Raw genomic sequence first — 6,533 nt, 5'->3', positions numbered from 1 at the left:
TGTTTTATATGATAAATATGGAATGAAGGATACAAGAAAGTAACCTAAGTTTTAATCGGATATATAGATTAGGCGAAAAGGTCGTAGAGCAGTGCCTCCCCGGTTTATTGTATGCATACGATATTGTGCTGTCAGGAGATAGCCATGAAGACTTGCAAACTGCAGTAAAGTACTGCGGACCTATGGGGACGCTCTAGGCTTCAGTTTTGGCTCAGTTAAGTCAGGTCTGATGATTTTCAACGGCTCAACTGATCAGGGTCTTAAATTATAAAGCCATAAAATAACCAGAGTGGTAGAATATAAATACCTCGGGATGTGGATAAACGAAGGATTGGGCTGTCATTGAAAAACATGAGCAATTACTTAGGGCAAAAGGGTGAAGAAACACCGGGATAATAAAACATAGGGCACTGTGGGGATACAAAAGGTATGAGGTTTTGAGGGGTATTTGGAAAGGAGTTATGGTGTCCGGGCTTACTTTCGGTAATTAGGTTTTGTGCCTAAAAGCAGGGGCACAGTCAACATTAGAAATAAATCAGAGAGCCGTCGGACAATTTGCACTGGGTGCCCACGGCAAACCCACAAATGAGGTGGTACAAGGAAATATGGGCTGGCCATCTTTCGAAGCACGGGAATCTCAGAGTAAAATATTGTATGAGGAACGCCTGAGGAAACTGGACAATAACAGGCGTGAAGCTAAAGTGTTTAAATACCTATATCTAAAAAGCGTTGACTTACAATGAAGGAAAACAACTAGGAAACTAACCAGTAAGTATGCTGGTCACAAGGACGAAGAAATAAAGAACGTTACGCAACAGGTGAAAAACACAGAAGGTAAAAAGTTGATACATTATATGGAAAAGAAACAAAGTGTGGAACTTTACCGCAAGTAAAAAAGGCAGATCAGGAAGGAAGCTTTCGCTGATAACTCAAGAGGTACGGCGCGGTCAGATGTCCTCAGGAAAAGTGTGACAAATACTGCGCCTTTCCTTTCCTGTGAACCAATTAAAAAGAGCCAGAAATGTCTTGCGCGTGGGATCCTCTTCAGGCGCTTCTATCACACGATACAGGCTTTCGCCTCACCCACAGTGGCCTCACCAGACTTTAGTGGTCCAAAGTGCCACCTCTAATTTTGGTCCCAACGCTCGCGCGGATAGCGGCGGAGGCGTACTGCGACACAGCACAACAGCGAGGGGTCTATTTATGGTGCTGAGGTAGTTTTTCTTGTACAGGTGTACCAGGTGTACCAGCCCTTGAGGTCTGCCTGCACATTAACGGAGCCCAAGTCGCCAATGTTAACCATATTCTCTATACGCGGGCATCATCATCTCACAGCCTCGATCGGCGCACCACACTGCTCTACCAACATTTGAATGCGCACTTATATTGTTTGACCCAACTGTGCCAAACTGCTCGTTGAGGCCCACCTTTTATATGCAAGAGGTAGTACAGTCCACTTTTGTCTTAGCGGTCATGCGGGTGAACAAAAAAAAAAACTTTGTAATGAATGCATTTCGATGACGAGCTTGGAAGAGTCACGGAACCGCGATCACGATTAAGTTCCGCCTATTCATGCAATCCCATCAAATAAAGCACGAAGTATCCGTATTATATTATTACCTGTCTGCAGCAGGTTCAACCCTGTTGAGCCCTTGCTGTACATCGCAGAGCGAACGTACATGCCGCACCAAGGTGACTGATATAGACTCTCCAGTGCGGCGCCATTTGTCCACGTTCAAGAGAAGCGCATGGAACGGCGAACACGATGTGGTCGCGCCGTTGGGTGCAGTGCCAGCACCCAAAAATATATTCTTGCAGTGTAAAAAATATAACGCCCTTAAAGGGGTTTCAGGAGTCTATAACTTGCACCCCTGCGCCCGCCAGCAAAAGTGTTTCGCGCTACAACGCATCCTTCCTGGAGGATGTATCACGGCACACAACACTCGAAAATTAAAAAACGTGACCATGGGGTGTTTGACAGATTAGCGTCGCTTACCCCCGACACCCATGAGGGAAAAAAGCATGCGCCGAGGTCAGAATTACGTGCTATGTTAAGCATTTTTTAAGTGATTGTGATACCTACTCAATGAATGTACCTTTAGTACCGTAGCTCTTCATGCCAGTGAAGAAGCTGTGTGCACCTACAAAAATATTTATCGGGAAGCAAACATGTCTAATACAGGAATATGATAGAGTTTTTATTACTTGATCACATTTATACAAAAAACGCAGGAACCTTCAGCATCTGTATAGCGCGAACAATGTGACGGGAACAAAGGATAAAAGGACGACACCACGACTGCTGTCTTTCAAGAATGTTTATTTCGATGAGCACGCATCCGTATGTGCATCTACACGCGTGCAGCACAAAAGTCAGTTCTGCCTACCGCGATACACAAGCTTCTGTGCTCTTCCGAAAATTGCTATAAATTTAACATATTGTTACAATCCATATGATAAATGAAGATGAGGAATTCGGGGGTAGTTGGACGAAGAAGAATGGAGTGGGAGTGTAAGTGCCGCCTGTTTTCGTGTGCACCACTGCTTGGGCTCAGAAAGGTTGTGTTACATAGAGACAAGAGTGTTACATTATTTGTGGAGAGTGCGGTTTTGATCCCATGTCATTTTGCCATCGACGCACCCCTGGAGCCTCGTCGTAACCGCCGCCTTGCTGGACTCCCTCCACTGATCGTTACAATGCCGCCACCGACTGAGCCTAGCCCAGTGCATCTTGCCACTTTAACTCAGGGGAGTTCCTACCTTTATCAACCTTACCGAGAGCCTCGTTTTCTCGCTGGCTCAGCGGGGGAGGACGTTGACGACTGGCTTCGCCACTACCAACGGGCAAGCCATTACAACCGCTGGGAATTCGCCACTCAGCTCGACAACGCTAACGACATGGGGCACCTTTGTCACCGAACTTAAACAGTGTTTCGGCGATTCGTCAGCGCGCAAGCAGCAGTCCGAACAGACACTAGCCCATCGTGCCCAACTACCTGGCGCGACCTGCACTACCTATACCGAAGCGGTCCTCAAATTGTGCAGAACCATCGATTCTCCCATGTCCGAGGAGGACAAAGTTGGGAATCTTTTGAGGGGCATCGCAGCTGATGTCTACAACTTCCTCATCGCAAAAGATGATATCTCGACTGCCTCCGCTGTCCTCCGTTACATCCGCACATTCGAAGCACTAAAGACCCGTCGAGTAACTCCTAAGTTTTGGAAGGCTTGCCAATGTGACATCCGTCGCCAGCTTTGACGGGCATGTTCCTCCTGGCATTACTTCAACTATCCGGCAGATCATTCGTGAAGAGTTACTCGGGCTCGATTCCTGCTGCCGAAACACGTCACTAGGGTCCTCCCGCCCATCTTTTCCGCGTGAGCCTGCCTACAATCTGCAATCGCAGCCTGAGTTTTCTTCTGTTCACGCAGCACACCCTGCCTCTCTCGAAGAATGCTCGCGGCAACATTTCGCAAGCCCTGTTTCTTCTAGACATCTTGATCAGCGTAACGACCTTCGGCCGCGAAGACCTAGGCGAGCACCCCAGTTCACAGATCAGCGCGATCCTGGCTTTTATCGGCAGTATGACATCGAACCCTTTCAGGACCAACTCCTTATTCGGCCTACTCTTTTCTGTTACCGGTATGTCACCCCTGGCCATATTTCAAGACAATACCGCCGTCGTCAACCATCACGGTATGACCGACCAACGTATCCACACCCGACCATTGATCACCCAGTTGAGTCCCGTCGGTACTGGTTGTATCCTCCGCAGGGCCAGTTTCAGCCCGGAGGCGTACGCAACCACTCCCCGGCTTCCGACCGGAGTCTGACTCCACCGCCCGTTTTTTGTGCCCGCCGCTCGCCATCCCCGCGGCATCGTTCCCAGTCCCCTCCTCTGGAAAACTAGGCTCCGCGGTCGATGTAGGAGGCCGCCGGTGAAAGCTCACTATTCGCAGAAATACCTCCTTCCGTGCCTATGCTCAAAAATAAGATCTGTGTGTCTGCTGACAGTACTTCCACAATGGCATTAGTGGACACTGGTCCGACAATATCGATTATGAGTTTAACATTTAAAAACTTACTGGGACCAAAAGTGATGTTTCTTTGGTACACAAATGCAAATTTTCATAGCGTTAATGGCGATTTGTTGTATCCCGTTGAAGTGTGCAGTGCCAAAGTATGTCTTGGAGGAACCGTGTTTTCTGCGGAATGCGCCGTGCTACCCAACTCCACACATGATGTAATTCTTGGTATAGATTTTCTGCGCATGTGTGGCGCAGCCATTGACTACCGCACGGGCGAGATCAGTGCTGACGGCTGCCTACCGCCTGAGTTCTTCGAGGAACCTCTTGTTTGTGAAGATGTGCTGTGCGTGTGCGACGATACTGTTGCGCCTCCGATGTCTATGCAGTACATTCCGGTTTCGTGTTCTCGTCGTACAATTGAAACGTTTGATGCGACCGTGACACGTAACGATTCGAACTGCGCAAAGAAATCTCTCCAGTTTCCTAATTGTTTGGTGTCGGTAACCAAAGGTTGCACGCGATTGTGGAATAACTATTGCTCCACGCAGCCAGTTCTTTTAGCAGCTGGAATGAAGCTTGCCTCTTACAGTTGAGACATGCCAATATCAGTGGCTTCGGTTACGGACGCACCTCAGCGGAATGTCACACCATCCCAAGTGAATGCTCAACTGTGTGGTATGATTAGTAATTCTCCGAACGCCACAGAGTGTGATGCTTTGGAAGATCTGCTGTCGAAGTATTCATCCGTTTTTGACTTCTCGAAGCCCATCAGTGCCAGAGTCACAAAGGTCCTACTGGTGTTGCACTTGGAATGCTTCACCTTGTAGCGTCGCCCAAGGCTCCTTTTGAGAAAGTCAAAGTCGACCTTTTGGTTTCCTTTCCAAAGTCGCAAGGGGGCAATCGTTGAAATGTTGTATGTGTGGACCATCTTACTCGCTACTGTGAGAGAAGCCGCTCTTCCCGCCGCTACAGCATACCAAGTTTCCCTGTTTATGCTGCATTCAGTCATCTTGCGACATGGGCCCCCGAGAGTTGTAAGTAGTGACAGAGGTCGCCAGTTTAGTGCCGATGTAATCGAAGAACTTTTCTGTTTATGTGCATCTGATTTCATACATTCGACCCCTTACCACCCTCAGACCAAGGATTTAACTTAACGCACCAACAGAACTCTCACGAATATGCTTTCAATGTACGTCACATCGGACCATAAAAACTAGGGCAGTGTTCTTCCGTTTATCACATACGCCTTCAACACTGCCAGGCATGAGACCACAGGATATAGTCCATTCTTCCTCCTGTACGCCCGCTCCCCTCGACACATCCTCGACACCATCCACCCATTTTCCACTGAAGACGACCCCTGCTTAGCCGAAACCCTTTGCTTGGCCGCAGAAGCCCGGCGAATAGCCCGACTGAGGACTATGGCAACACAAGAGCGATCGAAAGCTCGCTATGGCTACCACCATCGCCAGATCATCTAATTCCCTGGTGACCGAGTCTTGCTTTTGAAATTTTAATTTTAGTGGAAGAGGATATGCGCGGAACCGAAGCCATGACGCTTACTAACGCGGCCCCTTTTTCAGGTGGGGCGCAATGCTGAACCGGTTCAGCGCATGGGGTGGTAGTGTCTTTGTCACCGAAGTAGTGAACAGGTATCGTTGTTTCAGGTAACACAGATCGGCAGCAAGGACTCAACGGCGCAAACCTTCTCCTGCCGGAAAGCGCGTAGCCCTCTGTCGCGTGTTCGGGGGATATGGGACCGCTCGTGTTGCGTGCTGCCCTGGTGACCCAAGCATTGCACCGTCAATTGACCTTCGAAGGCCTGTGCAGAAAAATTCGGCGTGTTGGCATTCTTAGTGAGGTAGTGCGGAGATACAGGAAAGTCAGAAAGCGGAGAGGCAGGAGAGTCGGAAGATGAGGGAGAGTGGCGGTGGGATTGTGGTGTGGGAGGGGAAACCTTGGTACCTACCTCTGTGGATAACTGAATTAGCAACATAAAATGATTTTGGCTAGCTACGCATGGGTCGCAATGCATCTGCAGCGTCGAGCACCTTTCCCCTCAATCGTCGCGTTGTGAAAGGAGCGCTGCACAGATTTTAATGCCGCACCGGCATCGCTCGCTCCGCTTGGCGCCATCACGGAACGCGCACATGGTGAGGCACACGCTGCGAACTGGGTGGAGGGTAAAGTGGCGTCAGGTTCTATCTCTTGCATATGGCCTCTGACCGGTTCGGTGCTGCACGTAGCTAGACGGTGTTCGCAAGTTTGCCATGAACGCAAGCTAAAACATACAACGTTTACAATGCCAATGTGTTGCGCGTTACACGTTATGGATGACTCCGCTACGTATGGCGGCACTCTGGCGGTTGCTCTTGCTTAATTATGGACACTGAGCCTCACATTGACATTCTGGCTAACGTTTGAGAAAAATAAATTTAGAGCGTAATTCGTTGGATCGAACAAATTTTTTTTTTTTCTGGACGCAATGAAATCAATTGCACAGA

Source organism: Amblyomma maculatum, unplaced genomic scaffold, assembly GCF_055883805.1.
Source record: "Amblyomma maculatum isolate TAMU_Amacu unplaced genomic scaffold, ASM5588380v1 scaffold_13, whole genome shotgun sequence".
Classification (NCBI taxonomy): domain Eukaryota; kingdom Metazoa; phylum Arthropoda; class Arachnida; order Ixodida; family Ixodidae; genus Amblyomma; species Amblyomma maculatum.
The sequence above is the reverse complement of the archived record's forward strand: the minus strand, read 5'-3'. Positions refer to the sequence as shown.